We start from the raw sequence: 25,789 nt of genomic DNA, 5'->3' as shown, positions 1-25,789 counted from the left end.
AGATACTGGCACTGACACTGACAACTGAAAGACAGTCATGATCTGGCAGCTGACTGTTTTGAAGGACAGTGAAAGAGAGATGAGTGTTTACAAAAAGCTCAGCTGGCCAAGAAAAGTGCCAGGAGAAGAGGGGCCAGCACATCTTGCCCTTTTTCAGCCCACTGTGCCCCTCTACAGCAAATGTGGCAGAGGCTGTCAGGTTAAAGTGCACTCCTAAACTGCAATGCTTAACATGGGGTTAACTACCATGGTGCAAACCATCGTCTTATGAAATGAGGCAGAAGGCTGCCACAGTATGTAGTAACATAGAAAATGGAATCTGCTGTTAACCTTCAATAAATTCAATAAAACTGGGGCTGTATCATATGAAGTCTCATCAATGATTTGTGAAGTAGTTAATTGAATAATTGCCCAAAAGAGACAATCTATTTCAGACTTGTAAATATTCTTTTCCTAGATAATTGTTGTTATACAGGGTGACCATGTTTCTTTATATTTGGTTATCTATGTTATCCTAAAAGAATTAGCTTCATGTTATTCAATAGTGCATCTTTTAATATGCAATTAATTGTATTTGTCATATGCTTTTCAATTGTCATTCAAGAAATTACTATACATTGGTTAGGGGTTTTCCATAAATTCATGTTGACTGAAGTACATTCCTATGGTCTTGAGTTACCTAATTGGTGTCAAACGAATAATTCTCAAGCTAACGTTCTGACCTTTTCTAATAATTAGAACATTAGCAATTTTCCAATCTTCTGATGTCAAAGTCCAATGTGCTGTGAAAAAAATCCAAAACAGCTCTCCCTTAAAACAGCTTTTAATAGCATATTATTAAGAAGATGGACACTGGATCAGAAGTGAGAATTGATAGTATGCAATCTCATTTTCAAATCATAGTAATGACTACTAAATATTGAAAGACAAATGTGAGTGTATGTACCAGCTGCTACAGTAAAATCCCAATGAGTTGAATCCCAGGAGATTCACCTACAAATTTGTGATAAGTGGAGCTTCATGATAGCTGAGGATGCCCATTGCCACATGATGATTGCATCTCTATGTAACCTGATATGTCTACAAATGTAATAGATACAAATGTCAAATGAAAACACAGCAGCTGGGATTTTCCAGCCATTTCTGTCCCCACCGGTAGGGTCTGAACAACGAGAAAACTCACTGACATGATCCCACCATCATCAATGATGGATCGCCTCCACCACCACAAACCCTGTGACACAGGGTGTGGAAAATCCCACTCAATATGTAGGGATGTATTTATTCAATTTATTCACACCTTACAATAGCCTGACCTTGAAATAGGCCAACGCCTTGCATTGAAAAACTTTGGGAGTTAGCACTGGAAAGAGTCCATAATCTTTTTCTGCTTAACATTGTTTAATTGGTCCCACCGCCCATCGCTGCAGGTGAATTCGACGTGGCCTAGCTTCTTTGCCAGGGCAATTCTCCTTTCCTGCCGGATAGGACCAGAGATGGAAACGTTCTCTGTTTGGGCCGCCTTGAAGCACATTAGCAGGGTTTCTTCAAAGTCCGGATTAGCAGCCACTCTACCTTGCTAAGGAGGATGCCTGCTTGTTGATCTGTTCCAAGATGTTCTTCTGGCGTTGCATAAAAATGGTCAATGAAGAAATCTTCCACTCGTTTCTGATGTCCACTTTCCACTTCACATCACAGTATTCCAATCATATCAATTCCACATTCTCTCCAATCGACAATACTTTCAACTTTCTCTCAGTTTAGCAATACTGGCTGACTTGGCATGTCCTTTTACAGAGATCTCAATTTCAAATGAAGGCTTGCAGAGCACTCCATGATTTTGCGTTCTTGTGTTCTAACACAGCACCAACTGGTGTCTCAGTCATATCATAGATAAGCTTAGACAAGTGAATTACCGGTGCAAAATTTCAGATCATCACAGGCATCAATCTATGGGATTTGCTTTCTGCCATCAGGAACAGTTGACAACTTTGATATAACTGGAATTTTATCTTAGGATGTGAACCAATACAATTTCACTGTATATTGAGAATAAATGATTAAGTTGCCAACATTGTTATTTATACTTTCAGTATTGACCTCATACAATATAGTTTGTACAAGGCATTTTTCCCCTTACAATTATAAGATTGCAAAATTGGAAATCCAAAGATTAATTTTCAGTTATAGATATATCTTCAAAGGCTTCAATAAGAAAAATACACATGAAAAAAAAATCATTATATCCCAGGTCGGACCCATCCACATCCCTTTAAACAGCATACATCTGGACAATATCCAGGCTTGGGCTGACAAGTGGCAAGTAACATTTGCGCCATACAAATGCCAAGCAATGACCAACATCAATAACAGACATTCTAACCAACACCCCTTGACATTCAATGGTGTAACCATCACTGAATCCCCTCACTGTCAACATCCTTGGGGTTACCACTGACCAGAAACCGAACTGGACTCACCACATAAACACAGTGACTACAAGAGCAGGTCTGAGGCTAGGAACACTGCTGCGAGTAACTCATCACCTGATTCCCCAGGGCCTATCCATTATCTACAAGGCACAAGCCAGAAGTGTGACGGAATACTCGCTACTTGCCTGGATGGGTGCAGCTCCAACAGTACTCAAGAAGCTTGACATCAACCAGAGCAAAGCAGCCTGCTTGATTGGCACCACATCTACTAACATTCAATCCCTCTACTACCAACGCTCAGTAGCAGCAGTGTGTACTATCTACAAGATACATTGCAGCAATTCAGCAAAGAACCTAAGACAGCACCTTCCAAACCCACGACCACTTCCATCTAGAAGGACAAGGGCAGCAGCTAAATGGGAACACCACCACTGCAAGTTCCCCTCCAAGCCACTCACATCCTGACTTGGAACTATATCGCCATTCCTTTGCAGTTACTGGATTGAAATCCTGGAATTCTCTCCCTAACGGTAGTGTGGGTCAACTGACAGAACATGGACTGCAGCAATTCAAGAAGGCAGCTCACCATCAGCTTCTCAAAGGCAACTAAGGATGGGCAATAAATGTGGGTCAGCCAGTGATGCCCATGTCTCATGAATGAATTAAAAAAAGACATCAAATATGAACCTTAAGTTTCAAGTTTATTTCTTAGTGTCATAAGTAGTCTTACATCAACACTGCAATGAAGTTACTGTGAAATCCACTAGTTGTCACATTCTGGCACCTGTTCGGGTGCACTGAGGGAGAACTTAGCATGGCCAGTGCACATAACTAGTATGTCTTTTGGACTGTGGGAGGAAACCGACGCAGATACAGAGAGAACATGCAGACTCTGCACAAAACAGTGGGAATCGAACATAAGTCCCTGGCGCTGTGACGCAGCCTTTCTGATTCCTGGATTATTTGTACCCTATGCAAATGAACAGCAAGTTTTTTTTTAAAAAACTACATGTTTGAGATCAAACAAGTCAAAATTAACATTTTGAACTGCAAGCTCAATAAACATTCCTTTTCAGGGTAATAGCTCACAAATATATATTTTTTTTAAATCTGAAAATTTTATTTGCCTGAGCCTCGCCAAACATGCTGAAGTGAGCGTTGTCTTTTGAACTGCTGCAATCAATGGGTGTGTGGAAATACTTGTTGGACATGAACTACGTTATTGAGGGACACACAAATTTGAGTCTAAATGCATCGCATTTCTGTCTAAATTTTACACTATTAATATTTTTTAAATGATCTATATTTAATGGTAAATCCTCCTTTCTATCTAAGGGTACTGAAACACATCCTTTTAATACATCAAGTACATTACTGACTTTAGCAGCAGCAACACAATCAACTTTTCCATAATACTAACGGAAGACTGAACAGTACTAATTTACTTGACTATATTCGATTTATTGTCAGCGATACAGCGAAAAGTATTGTTTCTTGCATGCTATACAGACAAAACATACTATTCATTGAGTACATAAGGGAGAAGGAAAGGATAGGGTGCAGAATATAGTGTTGCAGTTACAGATAGGGTGAAGCGAAAGACCAGCTTAATATATGATAGGTCCATTCAAAAGTCTGATGGCAGTAGGGAAGAAGTTGTCCTAGAGTCGGTTGGTACGTGTTTTCAAATTTTTGGATGTTTTTCCCGTCAGAAGATGGTGGAAGAGAGTATGTCCCGGATCTGTAGGGTCCTGATTATGCTGACTGCTTTTCCAAGGCAGCAGGAAGTCAATGGATGGGAGGCTGGTTTGCATGATGGATTGGGTTACATTCATAACCCTTTGTAGTTTCATGGCTACATTCATAACCCTTTGTAGTTTCATGTGATCTTGGTCAGAGTAGAAGCCATACCGAGCTTTGATACATCCAGAAAGATGCTTTCTATGGTGCATCTGTACAAATTGTTGAGAGTTGTAGCAGACATGCCGAATTTCCTTAGTCTTCTAATAGAGGCGCTGGTGTATCTTCTCAACTATAGCTTTGGCGTGGAGGGACTAGGACCCATTGATGAGCTTTCATAACTATAGCATCAGCTTGGAGGGACCAGGAAAGATCATTAGTGATTTGAACACATGAAAACTTGAAGGGCTCAAACATTTCCACTTCATCTCAGTTGATGTAGATAAAAGCATGTCCTCCAGTACGCTTCCTGAAGTCAGTGACTATCTCTTTTGTTTTATGAACATTGAGGGAGAGATTGTCATCACACCATTTCATCAGATTCTCTGTCACTTTCCTGTACTCTGTCTCGTCATTGTTTGAGATTTGACCCACTATTGTCGTGTCATAAAGGCAAACTTGAAAATGGAGTTGGAGCGGAATTTGATCACATAGTCAACAATGCGTCAGGTATTCAATGAGGTGTTTTTTCATGATGTCCTGGGAAGACCATTCATTTTTCAAGGCCCTTTCAGGATTGAAATTGCGCTGCTTGAGGTTGTGTACATTGTTCCAAAAGGGCTTTCATGACTTCAAGTGGAGGTGATGGATATTTGTGAAGGTCATGGTGGATGAGGAGGCATCAAATTGTTGTAATCGGTTTCCCTAATTTGTGAAGCTTCGGCTTGAGGGTTCCAATGGCACATCTCATTGCAGTGCTCAGTTGAACATAAGCCAGTCAAGCATGGCCACTTCTGCTCTGTACTGGTGCACAATATTCAGGTACATCGCTAAGTCCATAGTACAACTGTTGAGACTCCCCAAATTGTATTAGTTAGTTTATGAACCAAGTTGACACGACTTTGTCTGGGTCGCTATCTTTTTCAGGTGGTCACAGAAGGTTTCCATATGGAAATCACTTGCACTTTCAACTCCCTTGTTCTGCTCTCAGTTTCCCTCTTTCTTGCACTCTTTCATTTCCTGGCTCCACTCTCAGTTTCGCTCTTTCAACTCCCAGCTCTACTCTCGGGTGGTTGAGGCTGCATATGGCATATCTGCCTTTATTAACCGAGTATTGGATTACAAAAGCAAGGAGGTTATGGATGGAGCTGTATAAAATGCATGTTACAAAGAACGTCATTGCACTGGAGAGGGTGCAGAGAAGATTCTCCAGGACATTGCCTTGGCTGGAGGGTTTGAACTGTGAAGAGAGGTTGGTCAGGCTGGGGTTGTTTTCCTTAGAGCAGAGGAGACTGAGGGAGGAAATGATTGAGGTGTACAAAATTAGGAGGGAAATAGATATGGTAGAAAGAAAGGAACCCGAGTAGAGGGATCAATAACCGGGGGCATAGATTTAAGGTAAGGAGTAGGAGAGTAAGAGGGGATTTGAGGGCAAACATTTTCACTCAGGGTGGTGGGAATCTGGAACTCACTGCCTGAAAGGATGGTAAAGGCAGAAACCTTCACAACATTTAAGAAGCATTTAGATTATCACTTGATTAGCCGTAGCATACAAGGCTTTGGCCAAATACTGCAAGATGGGATTAGGATAGGTGCTTGATGGCAAGCGCAGACACCGTGGCCTCTTTTTGTGCTATAAATAGTCCTTTGAATCAGAGACAGGAGAAATTATCTTGGGGAATAAGGAAATAGCAAAGGCATTGAAGAAATATTTTATGTCTGAATTCACAGTAGAACACAAGTTCCATACCAGGAACAGGTTTTGGTGAGACTGCAACTTGAATAGTTTGTGCTGTTTTGGTCTCCACATTGTAAAAACTTGCTTTGGAGGCAAGTGGGTCCCTGAGATGAGGGGTTTTCCCTTTGGAGAGACTGTTTAAATCTATCTTAGCTGAAACACTTCCACTGAAACTAACAAAATTCTGAGGGCAGCTGATGGAGTAGACACATTGTTTCTGTAGACTGGGGAGTTCAAAACACGGAAGCACTGTCTCAGAATAAGGGATCAATCATTTAGGATTAAGGTAAGGAGAAATTACTTCACTCACAAAAGTTTATGAATCTTTGGAATTTTCATCCCAGAGGGTTGTGGATGCTCCATCCTTGACTACACTTAAAGTTGGGATAGGCAGGCTTTTAGAGTCTCAGGGATGAGGGAACTGGTGGGAAAATGGAGTTGAAGCCAAAGACCAGCCATGATTGTACTGAATGGTGGAGCAGACTTAAATGGGCCATAGAGTCTATTCCTGCTTCTACTTCTTGTGTTGCGTTCATCTGTGGTAGTGTAGATACAAGTGTTCAGCTGCTTTTCTTACCTTACGTAAGTTTTCTTGTCTCACAACTGTAAGGGAAGGTGCTGAGAACGAGAGCCTTGAATTGACAGAGCTCTGACTTTTGGTTTGTTTATTGTTGGTCCACACAATTTTGATGTCTGCGGTACTGACAATCCAGCTGCTGATTTCAGCATCAAAGGACAAGTCATTCATCGATAATTGTGGACAGCTTTGCATGCTTGGAATCAACAATCTCAAGAATGTCAATGTTGATGGAAGATGTAGTCTCTATACCTTTAGCCTTGGTCTTCCTGATATTAGTTGTGGCCCAAGAAAGCTGATTTGCAAATTACTGCAAGTGAACTTCAGTAGGAGATGCCAATGAGGCATCATGAGGGAATATCAACTCACACACTAGGTGGCTATGCACTTTAGTCTTGGTGCGGTCTTGCCAAGTTAAACATTTTGCTATTGACTCTGGCATGAAGGAAGACACCCCCATTTAAGTCGCTGAAAGCATACAACATTAACATGGAGAAAAATATTCCAAAGACAAAAGAACATAAGTATGTAGGAACTAATAGCAGGAGTAGGAAATTTAGCCTCTTGAGCCTGCTCTACAATTTAATATGATCATGGTTGATCTCATCTTGGCTTCAACTCTACTGTCACGCCTTATCACCACGGCCTTCAAACCCTCGTTCTTAAATTGACCCAATGTCCCAGCATCCACTACACTCTGGATAGTGAATTCCGCAGGCTCACGACCCTTTGAGTAACCTCTCCTCATCTGTTTTAGATCTGCTACTCCTTATCTTTAAACCATGATCTCTTGTTCTAGGTTGCCCAACAAGAAACATCCTCTCCACATCTACTTTGTCAACCCCCCTTTTATCACCTTTTATACCCCAATTAGATCTCCTTTCATTCTTCTAAACTCCAAGGGGTGTAGGCCTAAACTGCCCAATCTCTCTTCTTAAGACAGTTAGTGACAGGACACAACCCTGCTTTGCCTCACTGATCTTGAAACCCTCTGATGATGCATAATTGCAACTGTGCATTTTCTCATGAAAAGAAGAAATTACATCCAGAAGGTTAAAGTGTGCGCCTTTGCTGACAAAGTTGAAAGCTTTGGTGAGGTCTATGACGGCAATGTAGAGCAGCTGGTGCTGTTCATGGCACTTCTTTTATAACTGATAAAGTGAGAAAATTACATCCACTATCAATCTTCCAACTCTGAAGTAGCACTGAATCTCAGGATAGAAGTGATACCAAGGTCAGCAAGGTCGTGTTAGTCATAGCAACACGAGCAAAAATCTTTTCCATTAATACTTAAAGTTGCAGTCACCAAAATCCCCTTTGCCGTTAGACATGCCTGATGCAAAAGTAGTCACTTTATACAAAAACAAAGATCTTTCCTTTCACCAGAGAAAGCTTGAGGCACAAATCTTTTCTTCTAACCACAGACTGGCTGCCATAAGGTCAGTAATAAAAGATATTTACAAATGCAACCTTGAACATGAACCAAACTCTGCTACCACAAAGTAACGTCTGTTAGCAAATGAAGAATGAATATTAAAAGCTTCTTGCAAAGTTACAAGATGGCCTACAAAGTTCTAAAATTTTCTCACTGTTCAATGAGCTGACTGAATATCTTCATAAAACATTAGCACCAGACTGGAGTTGTACAGTAGCTAGCGCAAACACAAACCACTGAGAGACCATTTCATGGCAACTTTATCATGGTTTGGTTTTATTACACTTGGACAACAGATCAAGATCCGAAATCTGAGCTATGCTGCCACTCTAATATTGGTCTGTATTTAAAACAATTTCAATCAATAGTCTCAAAGCCACTGGAGAAGACATGGTATTTTTGCACAAGCTCTGTTTCACAATATCTTCCACTCTTAATGCACATTATCAAAACTGACTGGATTATCATCACAGAGCAAAAGCTGGAAATAAGGAAATCATAACATAGCTGTTAAATTCAATAAATACCTGGATTTTAAACTGAACGTAGCTGAACCACTGAGCCTGAGCACCCGACATAGAAGCTAATACTTTGTTTCATTCTCATAGATTACTAACACATTTCTCCAACCTCCACGACAGAAAAAAAAGTGTAACTCTCAACAGTCTGGGCTTGGTGCCAGTCCACGTTCCAAAGATGAAAGGTCAACATTATAATACAAAATCTTTCTCACATTACAAGCTAGAACTCTCCAGAACAGTTCACAACACTTGGCAGAGGATTATATTAGCATGTTTCTTTTGTACAATAGCATCGAGTTCACATTTTAAATGTTTGATTTAGGACACTGGGCATTTTAATGAAAACAAATGGGTGGTAATCCTAACCAATGCAGGCATTAAAGATAAACTGATCACAGCACAATAGAATACAAATTAAATCCAAACTCCAATGCAAACAACTGTAAATAAATAGGGTAAGCCAAAAATCAATGTTATATTCCTCTTGGTCTGTTTACAGTTGGATTTTACACATCCTGTTACCAAAACTGCTTGCGCAAATACAAACACAAAGCAATTTGAATTAGGTTTTAATGGCTGAATTTTGCACAAATTTTATTACCTCAAAACTAGTTTGATTTTGGATTTTGTCACTGAATCAACCTCAGTTATCAAAGTAAGGCCAAATGTTGGTCAATTCAGTGACAAAATGGCAATGACCAGTGACTATGCCAAATGCAGGATTATTCATGCAGAATTACAAATAATTTATAATGAAAGTCAAAGCAAGATTTTGCTGTATGCAACAAGCCTTTTAATATGACACTTACGCTACAGTTAAACCAATATAGTTAGTTTCAGCAGCAGTGACTCAGTAGTACGTCACTTTTGAGTCAGAAGGTGTGGATTCAAATCCCAAAGACTTGAATACATAAACTAAGCTGACACCCAGTGCGGCATTAAAATGTAATGCAGCGCTGCACTGTTGAAGGATGATATGTTAAGCTGAGAATCTGCCTGGCCTCTCAAATGGACGTAAATGATTCAATGGCATAAGTTTGAAAATAATTTCTGGCAAATCCTATTACTATTCTGTTCATTATCACATTACTGCTTGTGGGACCTTGCTGCATGCAAATTGACTGATGCATTTGCTACGTTACATGGTAACTACACAAGGAAAGAAAAAAAAATTTAACTGGCTATAAAGTGCTTTGGGACATCTTAATGTTGGAAAAGGAGCTATATAAATCCTAGTCTTTATTAATTGGGCTTCCAATACAAAAGGATGTATTACATTCATCTGATAATTATTCCATTTGGCTTTCTTCACCTAACCAAACTGAAATGAAAACACAGTACTTGTCTTCTATAATTATTTCTCTCCTCCTATTCCCGAGATCCCGAGTCTCCGGTCAATTTGATTCACTCCACGTGATGTCGATAAACAGCTGAACGCACAGAACATAGCAACAGTCCAATAACATCTCAGCTGCAGTGAAGATTCTTGCTCCAAAACTAGCTCCTAGCCAAACTGTTCCAGTACAGCCACAACATGGACATCTATTCAATTTTACTCTTAAGTATCAGCAAAGGTGTCATCAACAGTATTGTCAAGCAACACTCATTCACCAATAAACTACTCAAATGCACATTTGGGTTCTGCCAGGACAACTCAGTTCTGCTCAGTCACTGGGCATTGTCATTTTGCTACTTGATTGAGTTTCATATTTGGCCCTAATGCTGCAATTAAAGTTGATTCAATAACAAAATCTCATTTCAGCATTAATTCAAAAATGGACAAAAGTCCTGAATTCCAGGGTTGACGAGAAAGCAATTATCTTTAACATACATGTGATTCCTAGATGCCAACTCTTAACTCCCCTCTGAAAAAAAACTTACGAGCTATCAATTCAAGAGCATTAGGGATGGGCAACAAACACTGGCCTTGCTAGTGATACTCACATCACATGAAAGAATTTTTTTTCCCTTTCCAAACGAAGGATATAATTGCCATATGCGTGCAACAGAGATTCATCAGATTAGTCCCATTTGTGGGTTTATTATCTTATGAATAGAAAAGCCTGTTAGGCTGGGGCTGTTTTCCTTAGAGCAGAGAAGGCTCTGATTGAGGTGTACAAAGTTATGAGGGACATAGGTAGCATAGACCTATGTAGAAGGGTCAAAAACCTTGGGGGGTAAAGATCTAAAGTAAGGGGCAGGAGATTTAGAGGGGATTTGAAGCAAATGTTTTTCACCCAGAGATCATGGAAATTTGAAACACTGCCTAGAAGGGTGGTAGAGGTGGGAACCCTCAACATTTAAGAAACACTTAGATGAGCACTTGAAACACTACAGCATCCCAGGCTACAAACTACGTGCTGAAAAAAATGGTATTAGAAATAGATAGCTGCTTTGTGGTTGGCGAAGGGCTAAAGGACCCCTTTTTGTGCTACAGAACCAAGACTCTATGAAGGCTGCATTTGACTCAGTAGGTTATCAAGAAGCCCTAGCAAAGGCAATCAATGGTAAAACTCCACGATCTTAAGAGGCAAACCTAGCACAAAGAAAGATAATTATATTGGACGTAGCAGCAGGTGTTCCTCAGGTCAAATGTCCTAGAGCTAACCATCTTTGACTGCTACATAAGAACATAAGAACATAAGAAATAGGAGCAGGAGTAGGCCATCTGGCCCTTCGAGCCTGCCCCGCCATTCAATAAGATCATGGCTGATCTGTCGTGGCTCAGTTCCACTTTCCCGCCCTCTCCTCATAACCCTTAATCCCCTCTCTTATCAAAAACCCATCAACCCGCTTCTTAAAAATATTTAGCGAGGCAGCCTCCACCACTTCAACGGGCAGAGAATTCCAGATATTCACCACCCTTTGAGTGAAGAAGTTCCTCCTCAACTCCGTTCTAAACCGCCCCCCCCTTTATCTTGAGGCTGTGCCCCCTAGTCCTACTGTCTTTTTTGAGCGGGAAGAGTCTCTCCACCTCTATCCTATCCATCCCATTCATTATCTTATACGTCAAAGACCATCAAAGACCATCCATTTATCCGCAAGACATCATGGGGATATTTGTTAATAGCTGCACAGCGTACAGTCCCATTCATTCTGGATGCTAAAGCAGTCATGAATGCTTGCAACAAAGCATGGGCAACGTTCAAGCTTTGGCTGATGTGGCAAGTAACATCCACACCTTAAGTGCCAGGAAATGACATCACCAACGAGAGAGTCTCCCCTTGGCATGCAATAGCTATACCACAGCTGAACCCCAACTCTCAACATCTTGGGGGTTACCACTGATCAGAAATTGGGCTAGTCAGATAAGAACTGTGCTTATATAAGCAGGTCAGACATGGGGAATTCTGCAGCAAGTAACTAACTTCCTGATTCCCCAAAGCCTGTTCACCTCTGCAATGCACAAGCCAGGAGTATGATGGAATACTGTCCACTTGCCTGGATCATCATTCAAGAAGCTCAACACCATACAGAACAAAGCAGCTGACTTGATTAGCATCCTACGCATCACCTTCAGTATTCACTTCCTCCACCACCAACTGCAAGATGTACTGAAGCAGCTCAATAAGGCTTCTTCAACAGCAACTTCCAAACCTGTGACCCATACCACTTAGAATAAGGATAGCAGATGCATAGGAATACCATCATCTGCAAGTTCTCCTCCAAGTCCTGACCATCCTGACTAGGAATGACATCATCATTCCTCCACTGTCACTAGGCCAAAACCCTAAGAGCACTGCGAATATACCAACACCATAAGGACCGTAGTAATTTAAGAAGGCAGCACAAAACTAACTTTGAGGACAATTAAAGGATGGGTAATAAATGCCCACTTTCCATGAGCAAACTAAAAAAGACCTTGCCTCAAACCATTTCCAAATCTTTGGCTGAAACGGCAAGGAGCTACTTCCTACCAGTCCTCTGCCAGTTTTGTCTGATGATCAGCCATTTGGAGATAACCAATTCTAGGGAAGACTTGCTCTTTTTGGCTCTTCCTTCCTCTGCTCAGCATCTCCCCAGGTGGCACAGACAAGTTGCGAAACCGCACAGTGAACTGCAAACGAGCGAGGGAGCTAGGTTAAAATTTATAGTTAAAACAGGACTTAAGGAAAAACAAATGGATAAGCTGTACATGAACCAAGAAGAAGCAGCATCAAACCTTCTGAGATAGGGTTTTAATAATGGATGAACTAATCAAGCATCCACATTTCTGAATACATAAACCAAGTGAACAATAAGGCTGAACAATCCTCAGGCAATCGCACGCTCTGTTTCAACAATCTTACTGGCCAATACTGATCATATGACAGTTACAATTGTGAGGCATATACTAGAAATCTTATTGGCTAGTGATTATGTGATCATTCTATTTGTCTCCAGCATCGTCATTGACTTTTAATGATTATGTCACCAGCCTGACGGTTGTGATTTTGAGAGTTGTGGGATCTTGCTGTTTGTAAACAGCCGTTCCACTTGCTGCTTTGAGCGAAGTTTTGAGATGTTTCGAGTAATATGGTAAGAGAACATGTAGCTATAACTTTGTCCCCTTTTGAAGAATCTGGAACAATGCTTCTAATTACAGGTTATGCGAAGTGGGCAATTCAACAGACACATACATGGTCCCTGATCATCATGTGATCTTTTCTGTGAAAATTAATATCCATTACTTGGGGGGGGGGGGGGGGTGGGAACTATATTTACATTTTCAGAAAATTCTCTCATTAGTCATGCTCATTGGTCTCTGCTAATTGCCTTATCATGTGAGTGACACTGCGGAGTAAATTCAACTGATTTATCTTGCAATGTAAAATAAAATAAAAATTCCATTCAATGATATCTGAACAAATATAAATTATACAAGGGTTCAATGTTTTCTTCCTCTTCTAAAATTAATAGAGGAATGAGCAACAGAATATCATATATAAATACATAAAATGCACTAACAATGTTTTTTTCAAATTATCCATGATCACCACTACGGGTAATCCATTTTTTTTTATAAATAACGCACCCTCAACTTTTTAGCATTTTTCAGTACTGCCCTAATTCAATTAAAAAAATGAAATCAAGTGTTCCTGTCCATAAGAATTAAGAAGAGCCCTTTGTAAGCACAACAATCCCACAAACACCAAAAAGAATACAAGAGTTAATGGTGCAGTATTTACTTGTCAATTAAAAGTACAATCTATAAAGACCTCTAGAAAGATTTTTCTTTCTATGGACTAACTGGATAACAAGAATGCCAATCAGTTCCTCACTCATGAGGGAAAAATCATTAGGCACATATCCTGGATTACCCGTCACACATGCCCCACCAGTGCGTTACCTCAAGTGCAGGAACACTGCATTTGTTATGTTCTATCGTTCATTCTGTCTTGCACTATGGTAAAGCAATAAATACCCACACATTGAGATGAGTGATGCATTTACATGTGATGGACTTCATGTTCCAACAAAAGGTGTTGTACAACTACCAGGTCAGTGCATTCCAAAAAGAACACAAATGGATTTAATTGGGAAAACAGAATTGCTTTATATAGTTTCCAGACGTCTCATCCAATACAGATGTATAGCAAATGACATTTTATGGAAATAACATGCCCCCAAGACCAGTTCTACTACTGTATACCTCTAGATCTTCAAATGCTTTCGACAACTAAATAACAATTTATATGAACTGTATCAATTCAACAAGGAATGTTTTGTCTGGGTCAAGATTTTATCAGAATCTGCATTTATGAGAGGCATATTTAGAAGGAAATGGCAGAATATGATGGTTTTGTCACCCACCACTAAAATCAAGCTAGACCATATAAACAATTATCAGATCGTACTCGACAGCTAAAACTGCTCAATATTCCAGGATCATCCTGGAAGGCAAATATAATCCTTGGTCTTTTTCTCTCAATAAAACAAATCCCTCTTCCCTGTCCCTTCCACCCTGACTTCCAAAGGTGTAAGAAACTCATGGATTTCTTTATCATGAAAAGAGAGAACACCTGCTCAAATATCCTTGCCATATCCCTACTCCCATTTGCACATCAGGCCAAACTTCCTCTCAAGCATTCCCTTCCTGCCCCCACTTGTCTGATGTAGATATGCCGGCGTTGGACTGGGGTAAACACAGTAAAAAGTCTGACAACACCAGGTTTAAGTCCAACAGATTTATTTGATAGTAAACTCACAAGCTTTCGAGGTTTCCCTCTTCTTCAGGTGAATGGAGAGTTCTGGCCTCAGACAGAGCATATAAAGCACAGACAGTTTACAGATTACTGATTAGAATGCAAATCTTTATACCTAACCTGCTGTTCAAGTCCTAAAGTGGCCGACAATATGAGTGGAAGGAGCACTGATCACAGGTTAAAAGATATGTGTATTGTCTCCAGACAGTACAGTAAGTGAGGTTTTGCAAACCCAGGCAAGTCATGGGGGTTACAACCTCTCCAGCTACGTCAAGGGCATCCTGAAACCCATTGTACAAAGAACCCCCAGCTTTTGTCGTGACACTACGGACTTCCCACAGAAACTCAGCACACGTGGAGCAGTTGAACCAGGGACACTCCTCGTCACAATGGATATCTCGGCACTCTACACCAACATCCCCCACAACGATGGCATTGCTGCGACTGCCTCAGTACTCAATGCTGACAACTGCCAGTTTCCAGATGCAATTTTACAACTCATCCGCTTTATCCTGGACCACAACGTCTTCACCTTCAACAACCAGTTTTTCATCCAGACACACGGAACAGCCATGGGGACCAAATTTGCACCTCAATATGCCAACATCTTCACACACAGGTTCGAACGAGACTTATTCACTGCACAGAATCTTCAACTGATGCTATACACTAGATACATTGATGACATTTTCTTCCTTTGGCCTCATGGTGAACAATCATTGAAACAACTATATCATGATATCAACAAATTCCACCCCACCATCAGACTCACCATGGACTATTCCCCAGAATCAGTTGCATTCTTGGACACACGCATCTCCATCAAGGACGGTCACCTCAGCGCCTCACTGTACCGCAAGCCCACAGACAAACTCACAATGCTCCACTTCTCCAGCTTCCGCCCTAAACATGTTAAAGAAGCCATCCCCTATGGACAAGCCCTTCGTATACACAGGATTTGCTCAGATGAGGAGGATCGTGACAGACACCTCCAGACGCCGGAAGATGCCCTCATAAGAGCAGGATATGGCGCTCGACTCACAGGTCGACAGTTCCGATGCGCCGCAGCAAAAAACCGCACCGATCTCCTCAGAAGACAAACATGGGACACAGTGGACAGAGTACCCTTCATCGTCCAGTACTTCCCCGGAGCGGAGAAGCTACCACATCTTCTCCGGAGTCTTCAACATATCATTGATGAAGACGAACATCTCGCCAGGGCCATCCCCATACCCCCATTTCTTGCCTTCAGACAACCACGCAACCTCAAACAGACCACTGTTCGCAGCAAACTACCCAGCCTTCAGGAGAACAGTGACCACAATACCACACAACCCTGCCACAGCAACCTCTGCAAGACATGCCGGATCATCGACATGGATACCATCATCACACGTGAGACTACCATCCACCAGGTACATGGTAAATATTCTTGCAACTCGGCCAACGTTGTCTTCCTGATACATTGCAAGAAAGGATGTCCCGAAACATGGTACACTGGGGAGACCATGCAGACGCTACAACAACGGATGAATGAACATCGCTCGACAATCACCAGGCAAGACTGTTCCCTTCCTGTTGGCGAACACTTCAGTGGTCATGGGCATTCAGCCTCTGACCTTCGGTTAAGCATTCTCCAAGGTGGCCTTCACAACACACGACAGCGCAGAGTCACTGAGCAGAGACTGATAGCCAAGTTCCGCACACGAGGACGGTCTCAACAGGGATCTTGGGTTCATGTCGCACTATCTGTAACCCCATGACTTGCCTGGGTTTGCAAAACCTCACTTACTGTACTGTCTGGAGACAATACACATCTCTTTAACCTGTGATCAGTGCTCCTTCCACTCACATTGTCGGCCACTTTAGGACTTGAACAGCAGGTTAGGTGTAAAGATTCGCATTTTAATCAGTAATCTGTAAACTGTCTGTGCTTTATATGCTCTGTCTGAGGCCAGAACTCTCCATTCACCTGAAGAGGGAAACCTCGAAAGCTTGTGAGTTTACTATCAAATAAATCTGTTGGACTTAAACCTGGTGTTGTCAAGACTTTTTACTGTGTTTACCCCACTTGTCTGAGCCCAGAACAAGCACCATTCTCTAGTTTTCCTTCAAATCTCTCTCCTTGTCCCCTGAGCTCATCTTCATGAGACCCACCTCCTGCTTCAACCCAATTCTTACTAAAATACTCACCACCAATGCTCCCTCCTGGCCAACATGTTGGTCAACATTGTTTACATGTTAACAATTTTCTCTTCGGTATTATCGCTTTCTCCTTGAAATTTGCTCTCATCACCCTTCTCCTCAAAGAAACTAATTATTTATACCAATTTCCATGCAAGTTTGACCACATCTGACAAGGGTAAATTATCCTTCCTCATCCCTCTTGACCAGCCTGTAACCTTTGATACATTTGGTCAACCACCCTTACACCACCATCCAGCTTGGTGTGAATGCTCACATCTAGTTCCATTCTTATCTAATCGTAGCTAGAGTATCATTTCTCTTCCTGCTCCCACAATGTTGCCTCAGCTCCCCAAAAATCTATCCTTGCCCCAGGCCTCCATTTTTCATCTATATGTGAACCCTAAGGATATCATCAGAAAGCACAGCATTAGTGCTTACATTTATATGAACAACACCCAGCCATACCAAACCACACTACACTCAACCCCTCCACTATTTCCACTGTTTATCTAATATTCTGACTGTTTATTTAATATTCAGTATTAGATTAGCAAATGTTTCCTCCAATTAAACATGAAGACTAAAGTTATTGTTTTTGAAACCCCGCTTCAAACAACATTCCCTAACTGTTGGCTTCATCCATCTCCCTGGGCAACAATATGAGATGAAGCCAGCATCTTTGCAAGCTTGGTATCATGTTTAATCCAGAGCTGAGCTTCTGATCTCGTATTAACACCCTAATGCTACCTATATCCACCACTGTAACATCTCTCAACTTAAACTTGTCCCACCTCGTTTTTTAAAAAAACTTAATGGAATATAGGCATCACTGGCAAGACCAGCTTTTATTGCCCATCCCCAATTGCCCTCAAGAAGCTAGTAGTGAGCTGCCTTCTTCAAAAACTGCAGTTCATGTAGTGTAGGTATGCATACAATGCTGTTAGGAAGTGAGTTCCAGGATTTTGACCCAACAACAGGAAAAGAAACAACTCCCAAGTCAGGATGGTTATGGCTTGGTAGGGAACTTGCAGGTCTTGTGTTCCCATGCATCAACTGCTTTTGTCCTTCTAGGTAGCAGAGGTTGTGGGTATGGAAGGTACTACTGAAGGAGCTTTGATGAGTTGTTGCAGGACATTTTGTCAGTGATACACACTGCAGCCTTTGAACATTGGTGATGGAGGAACTAAAATGTTTAAGATCGTGGGTGGGGGAAAATCAAATGGCTGCTTCATTGTGGCCAGTTTTGAGCTTCTTGGGCTGTTGAGGCTGCACTCATCCAGGTAAGTGGCAAATATTTCAACACACTTCTGACTTGTACCTTGTAGGTGGTAGACAGGCTTTGGGAATCAGATGGCAAGTTACTCTCTGCAGAACTCCTAGCCTCTGACCTGCTCTTAAAGCAACAGTGTTTATATGGCTGGTCTAGTTCAGTATTTAGTCCATGGTAACTCTCAGGCTATTGATAATGGGGCATTCAGCATTTGTAATGCCACCGAATGTCAGGGGGAGATGGTTAGATTCTCTCTTGGAGACAACCATTGCCTGGTACTCAAATGGTGTAAATGTTATTTGCCCAAGTATGAATATCATCTAGGTGCATATGGGCAAGAGTGCATCATATTTGAGAAGTTGCAAATGGTAATGAATAATGTACAGCAAATATCCCCACTTCTGGCCTTATGATGGACAGAAGGTCACTGATGAAGCAGCTGAAGTTGGTTGGGCCTAGGACACTCGTCTGAGTAACTCCTGCAATGATGTCCTGAGACTGAAATGACTGACCTTCCAACGACAACCACCTTCCTTTGTGCTAGGTATGATTCCATTGAGTGAAGTTTTTCCTGATTCTCACTGACTTAAGTTTTAATACGATTCCTTGATGTCTCACAGTCTAATGTTGTCTTAATGTCAAGGGCAGTCAATTTCACCTCACCTCCTGAGTTTGGTTATTTTATTCATGGTTTTGACAATATTGGTACTGGAAACAACAAATTCCAGCCATAAGGTTAGGCTGGAGAAGCTAGAGATGTTCCCCATGAAGCAAAGAGGATTCAGTGGAAATTTGATAGAAGCATAGAGAATTATGAAAAGTTTAGATAAGGTAAACAAAGAAAAGCTGTTCCCGTTAGCTGATGATATAAAGACTAAGGGATGCAGTTTCAAGGTTTTGGGCAAGAGATGAAGAGGTTGTGAGGAAAACTTTTTTTTTACACACAGCAAGAGGTAACAACTTGCTGTCCATGACACTTAGAATCAGAAATGGTTCACAATTTTAAAAGGAAGTTACGAAGGCACTTGACGAAAATAATAAATAGAGAGGCCTACAGAAGAGAGCTAGCAGCTACTTGACAGGAGGAATGGCCTCCCATCTGCACCATAAACACTCCAGAATTCGAAAGTGCTTAGACAAAGATTTGTAAATTCCCAGGTAGTTCTACAGTCTATAATTACATTTTTGCCTTTACATTACTTATTTTACTGAGGCTTAGCAATATCACCATTCCAGTAAGTGGATTCTGCATTCCCTCGGATCTGAAATATTTCTTTTCCAACACATCCAGGAAGAGTATAGGAAAATTCAAGGATCAAATACAGCTCTGATACTATCTACCAACTCAGCTTTGAAATATGGATTTAATATACATCCAACAGACTAAGAATCAGACTACAAATCAACAGTCAATTTATTTTAAAGTTGAGCAGACGGATGAACAGTATTCCAGCTCTACTGATTCCTGCAGGCATATCTCTGGCAGCTTTCTTGAACATTGCAGGAAATAAGAAATTCAAGATTTGGGGAGCCACTGTGCATCCTCACTTTACATCAGTGGTTACCACAAAGGAATTGAACATCTTGCTACAAGCACAAGTACATCCATTCATGCCACCACGCAGCAGACAAAGGATTTTGACAAACTTGTTTTGACATTTTACTTTGGAGAGCAAGTGTCACAAATCTTGTCATTTCACATGAACAACACTTTAGATAGGTCGATGAACAGCACATACAGATCCTAATGCTACTCTGGATGTCTTGCTGCAAGCACCATATTAGTTGGCCCACAGTTCGTTAGCCTTAAATCCAGAGTGATTCTGGGGGAAATCATTTATGAGGCAGTTTGTTTAACAGGATCCTTGTAAGGCTCTGGCCTGCAATTGAGAGAAGACTTATTTCTACTTAGTGGCCATATACAATTTTGTGTCCTTTCCACTTTCAGATGCTGACTACATCGGGACATTTCCCTGATCTACGGCACTCTGAAAGACGGCTCTTTGTTAATGGACTCTGTACTATTACTCTTCCAAATCTCTGCTGGATTGCTTTCTGGGTGCAGGAGTCTCTTTTATGATCAGAGAAGGGATCATGCCACCTTTCCACCTCTCCAGACTGTATTCCACCAAAACCAGAGGCAGTAATTAAACAGCTCTATGTAGATGACTGCCCTAACTGCCAACACTAAGGAAGACATCCAGCCAATGGTAAATAAATTCTCAAGAGCTGCCAAAAACTTTGATTTCCAATACAGTGTCTCTTAGACCGAAATTACGTTTCAACTAGCATCAAGCAAAATCTTAGAAGCATCAAACATCATGCAATCTCAACATTGTAGAAAAATTCTCAAGCCTTGGCAGTGTGTTGTCTTGGGATGTCACAATTTATTTTTTTTTACATTTATTCACTCACAAAATGTGGGCCCCACTGACTATGTCAGCATTTATTGCCCATATCCAGTTGCCCTTGAGAAGGTGTTGGTTAGCTGCCTTCTTGAACCACTACCGTCCTTGTATTGTAGGTACACTTCCAGTGCTGTTAGAAAGAGTTTCAGGATTTTGACCTAGAGGCTGTGAAAGAATGACAATATGGTTCCAAATCAGGATGTTGCATGCGTGGCGGGGAACTTGGAGACAGTGCATCTGTTGCCCTTGTCCCTTTTGCTGGCAGACATCGAAAATTTGAAAGATACTGTCAAATTAGTTGCTACAGAGAATCCTCATGATGGTACAGATTTCTGCCCGTCATTGTCTGCCAGTGATGGAACATTTAAGGTGGGTAGATGGGGTGCCAATCAAATAGGCTGCTTTTCCTGGATGGTGTCAAACTTCTTGAATGTTGCTGGAGCTGCACTCATCCAGACAAGTAGAGGGTATTCCATCACAATCCTGACTTGTGCCTTATAGATGGTGGACAGACTTGGTGGAGTCAGGTGAGTTATTTGCCATAGAATTCCCAGCTTCTGACCCATTCTTATAACCATATAGCTGGTCAATAGTAACTTTTGGATGTTGATAGTGAGAGATTCAGCAATGATAATGGTATCAAATGCAATGGGGAAATGTTTAGATTCTCTCAGGTCATTGCCTTGCACATGTTGCACATTTGTAACTTGCCACTTATCAGCTCAAATGTCATCCAGTCTTGCTGCCTACGGACTTGGACTGCTTCTGTAATGGAGGAGTTGCAAATGGTGCTGAACACAGCGGACATCCCAACTTCTACTTCTTATGGAGAGAAGGTCACTGATGAAGCAACTGAAGATAGGTGGGCCTATCGGACTTTTCAATAGTTCTATCATATATGAATGAAACTGATATTTTTCTTTGCCGTACCTGTAACTACAGCACAATATTCTGCATCCTTTCCTTTCCTTCTCCCCTATGTACTCTATGAATGGTATGTTTTACCCGTACAGCGCACAAGAAACAATGCTTTTCACTGTATCCGAATACATGCAATAATAATAAATCTTGGAACTCCTGCAGTGGTATCTTGGGAATGGAATGATTGACTTCCAACAACCACAACTCCAGGCAACGGACAGTCATTGGCACGATCCCTCCCCTTCCTCCAAATTCCCATCAAGTTCATTTTTCCCAGTGCTCCTTAATGCTATACTTGATCAAATACTGCCTTAATGTAAAGGGTATTCACTCTCCCCTTCACACTGTGTTCAGTTCTCTTATCGAAATTTGAACCAAGATTGTAACGAGATCAGGAGCTGAGTGGCCCTGGTGGAATTAGCTGAAGCTGTAGACTGACCAGATTGGCTCAAGCAGCCCCAGATAAACTTACTACAAATAGCCTCTGCACATCAGAGGGGGTTATAAAGAAGTACTTGCTCTGTATACATCTGTATTCCAAACATATAACAAAATCATTGTCCCCAGTAATTTAATCATTTAAGTATGTTGAAAATGAATGGGATGGATTGTACAAATATTTCATCAATAACAAAAGGCAGCAAATGCTCTTTCAAGTCTTGAACGAAAAAAAGAATTGTTGGAAATGCAAGCACGTCCGGCAACATCTCTAGCAAGAACAGGCAGGTTAATGTTTAGGTATGAAGTGATCCCCAAGTAATATTCAATCAGCTACGCTATCTTGGGCATCTTATTGGCTTTCAAGGTAAAATGCATCAAACCGACTGGCCATTTTCTGTTTGATTTGCGGCTTTAGATCATTCACTTGTTGCTAACAGTTTTAGGGAACCAGACTTCATTTCAAGGAATCTATATTTGTGGGGGTAAATATTAGAAATATGGTATAGCCTTAATTTAATTTAATGTAATTAACGTTTAAATTAATAGTGTAATTAAATGTATGTTTCTGTGTTTGCAGGGAAGTTGTGATTTGTTTTCAGGCTGAGCTAACAACCTGTGTCTAATGTTTATTTATTAGTCACAAGGAAGGCTAACATTAACACTGCAATGAAGTTACTGTGAAATTCCCCTAGTCACCACACTTCGGTGCCAATGCACCTAACCAGCACGTCTTTCAGCCTGCGGATGGAAACTGAAGCACCCGAAGGAAACCCAAGCAGACATGGGGAGAATGGGCAAACTCCACACATACAGTGACTGAAGCAGGAATCAAAGTTGGGTCTCTGGCACTGAGAGGCAGCAATGCTAACCACTGTGTCACTGTGCCGCCACACCATGCCACCCTGTCTGGGGGTTCCATTTCAATATCCAGCTGAGATTTTAGATTTCCAGAATGCAGACTCCTGAGAATTGCCTAGTAACCTGTGGGCAGAGCAGACAATTTCCTTTATTTAAAAATCTGTGGCAAAAAGCTAGTCAGGTCAGTTGCAGCTTAGTTAAAGACTGGCAGAGAAATAGGATGGGCCTATCAGGTCTGCTTGGAGCTGGAGCTTTATAGTGGGCTAACAGTTGAAACAGCTTGAGTTTCACATAGGACACTAGTAAGGAACCAGTGGAAGATAGACAGAGACCTGTAACAAGGTGATTTCAGGAAGCCTGAAACTTGGTGATCAAAGTATTTGGGAAACAAGAACAGAGATCAGTTGAGACAGACTGATTGGCGAGAACTACAAGAAAAGAGCTTTCTTAAAGTAACTCTAGTAATTGTTTTACTACTGCCTGTGAACAAATTGTAATATAGTAACTGGGACCTCAAAGTAGAGTAACGGTGTAATTGTTAAAGCAGCGGAAGTCATTGGTTCATATTTCTGGCATGGACTCACTGCTAAAAGTGGAGCTAAAACTCTGGTCAACCAGGTCTTTCGAAAACACGAACCAGATTTTGGAATGCGGATCACTAACTGAAAATAGTGCCATGAGAGAAGATTTTAAAGCCTATTGTTGGACCCTTTTGTATGACAATCATCAAGGGGGTGGATTTGGAGGAGAACTCTGCAGCTATTGGCTTTAGCTGCTGATGAGACAATTGTAGTTTCAAATGTATTTTGTCATTTGTAGTAACCTGAAACCTGTGAATGTATTAAACTAACGGAGGAGTAAGGAAGTGTTGTATTATAATCCATTTATTTGTCTAATAAATGTTTTATTTTGTTAAAAACTAATCAGCAGTCTTGTAACTCTGAAGCCTTCATAAATCGACAAAATCAAAAAATAATAAAACAACGTAATGAACTGCGTTGATCGTTTGAGCCAGGGTTCCATTCTGGGACTCTCCGATCCAGTTATAACGCCAAGTGGGATCATAACAAACATAATAAGGAATTACATAATAAACACAGCTACAACTAATGGCTGTAAAGCACTTTGAGACATCCTGAAGTTGTGAAAGGTGCTTTGTATTTCATCTTTTAATACACACTAATAGGTTTTGTTATAATTACTAAAGTTAAATTGCAGCTGCAAGCTTGATCTATTGCCACTTGACTGCAGCATGTTTAAATAACATTATACAACCAAGTTTTGATTTGCATTCAAAATTAAGTAACAGGAAGAAGAGCTTACAAAGCGAGCAAAAGGAATAGGTTAAGCTTGCACTTATTCAAGGACTAAAAAATTCTGCTAGCCCAAAAGTAAGAGGTCAAAATGCAAAATCAGGTTTTATTACTTTGTAGAAATTGAAACAACTAGCTAGTTAATGTCCTTCATGTCATTTTAATCTAATCACCTAAAAAAGCTTTAACATCTGGAGCATTTTAACTGACTTGAACAATATCAGGGATAATATCTGGATTTCTTTTTCATCATTTGTTTATCTTTCACTACAAACAATTTTCCAACTGTTGAATTTCACTTCCTTCAGCAGGAAACAAATCAGTGAGGCTGGAACATTTTGAATGGTGTGAAAACCAAATATGTCCCTTCCCATTACTCGATTCTCTTCCCTGTTCTCCCACAAGTATTGACTGTTGCTGGAGTACATTTTGTTGGATGAGGATTTATTCAACAATCATTCATTATTTTGCAGCAGCATTTACAGGAGAGATGAGGAGAAGGATAGAAACTCAGATATGCTTTGAGAGCGGAAACAGACAGATATCAACTTTAACATGGGGTGGTAGGATGCGTATTTGTACACAACTTCCAACAAGAATCACTGCAATGGAAACTTACAACTTTTGGGAATGGTAGATAAGGGTGCATGGAGACCATTTTAGAGCCTCAGCTATCTCCTTGATTAAGATCAGAAACTTCAGTAGAAGCTAGGTGGTGTGTTTTTGTTTGCATGAATATTTTTTATGTAATGAACTGATATGTTTTTGTGCATGTTACACTGAAATATAGCATTTTCCTTTGGTCAAGTTATCACTGAAGCAATCTTGAATATCACAATATTCTTCATAAACATGCGACCCTGAAAAAAATAGCCAGAGCTAACTAATGCTTGAAAGCAGCTGTCATAGGTACCTCTCTTCCACCATCCCAAGTTAATGGTGAAATCTGTCTAACTGCAAACTCAAGGCATCAGTCTGAGTTTCTGCTCTCTTCCCTCATTTTAATGCCACTCTCTATGAATGCTGCTGCAAAGTAATTGGCATAAGACTTTCCACTCACTGTATGCACAGGGTGGAATAGTGAATGATTGTTTGGCACATATGTCTTTAGAATACGGAGTGTACTTTGGTACTTAACATTATTACTCATCCCAATTTTATTAACTCAAAAATGATTAACAGGCTTCAAAGACTGAGGTTGGGGGAATGGCCTAACCAAGTTTTAATGCAGATGTGTGACAGGATACATTTTGTTTGGGAGAAGACAGACCATAGATGTCTGAATTTTTCATAGTATGGGAGCATCACTGCTTATCCCTAATTTCCCTCAGGAAGGTAATGGTGAGCTGCTTTCTCAACTGCTGCAGTCTATCTGGTGTAGATACATACGCAGTGCTGCATAGAAAGGAGTTGCAGGATTTTGATCCAATGACAATGAAGGAACAATAATTTAGTTCAAAGTTAGGGTGATGTGTAGCTTGGAAGTAAACTTTCCGGAGGTGGTATTCCCATGTAGTTGCTACCCCTGGCCTTCTAGGTGGTACAGGCCATGCGTTTGGAAGATACTGTCTAAGGCGGCTTGGTAAGTTACAGTAGTGCATCTT

The 25,789-nt window shown here is 40.9% G+C and overlaps 1 protein-coding gene across 7 annotated transcripts in view; it reads right to left on the bottom strand.

Moving 5' to 3' along the window:
- spopla (speckle type BTB/POZ protein like a) overlaps positions 1 to 25,789 on the bottom strand; it is a 183,338-nt gene that overhangs the window by 48,912 nt on the left and 108,637 nt on the right. The window contains exon 1 of one of the 7 annotated variants that reach the window (XM_080199370.1): positions 12,520 to 12,567. The exons of the other annotated variants lie outside the window; for them this stretch is intronic. The gene's annotated coding sequence lies outside the window, so the exon portion shown is untranslated. Of the gene's footprint in view, positions 1 to 12,519; positions 12,568 to 25,789 lie in introns of those variants that run through there. 7 annotated transcript variants of the gene reach the window in all.

The sequence above is a fragment of the Carcharhinus amblyrhynchos genome, chromosome 11, assembly GCF_965287045.1.
Source record: "Carcharhinus amblyrhynchos chromosome 11, sCarAmb.v2.hapA, whole genome shotgun sequence".
Lineage (NCBI taxonomy): Eukaryota > Metazoa > Chordata > Chondrichthyes > Carcharhiniformes > Carcharhinidae > Carcharhinus > Carcharhinus amblyrhynchos.
Note: the sequence above shows the minus strand (reverse complement) of the source record. Positions and strands in the feature narration are given on the sequence as shown.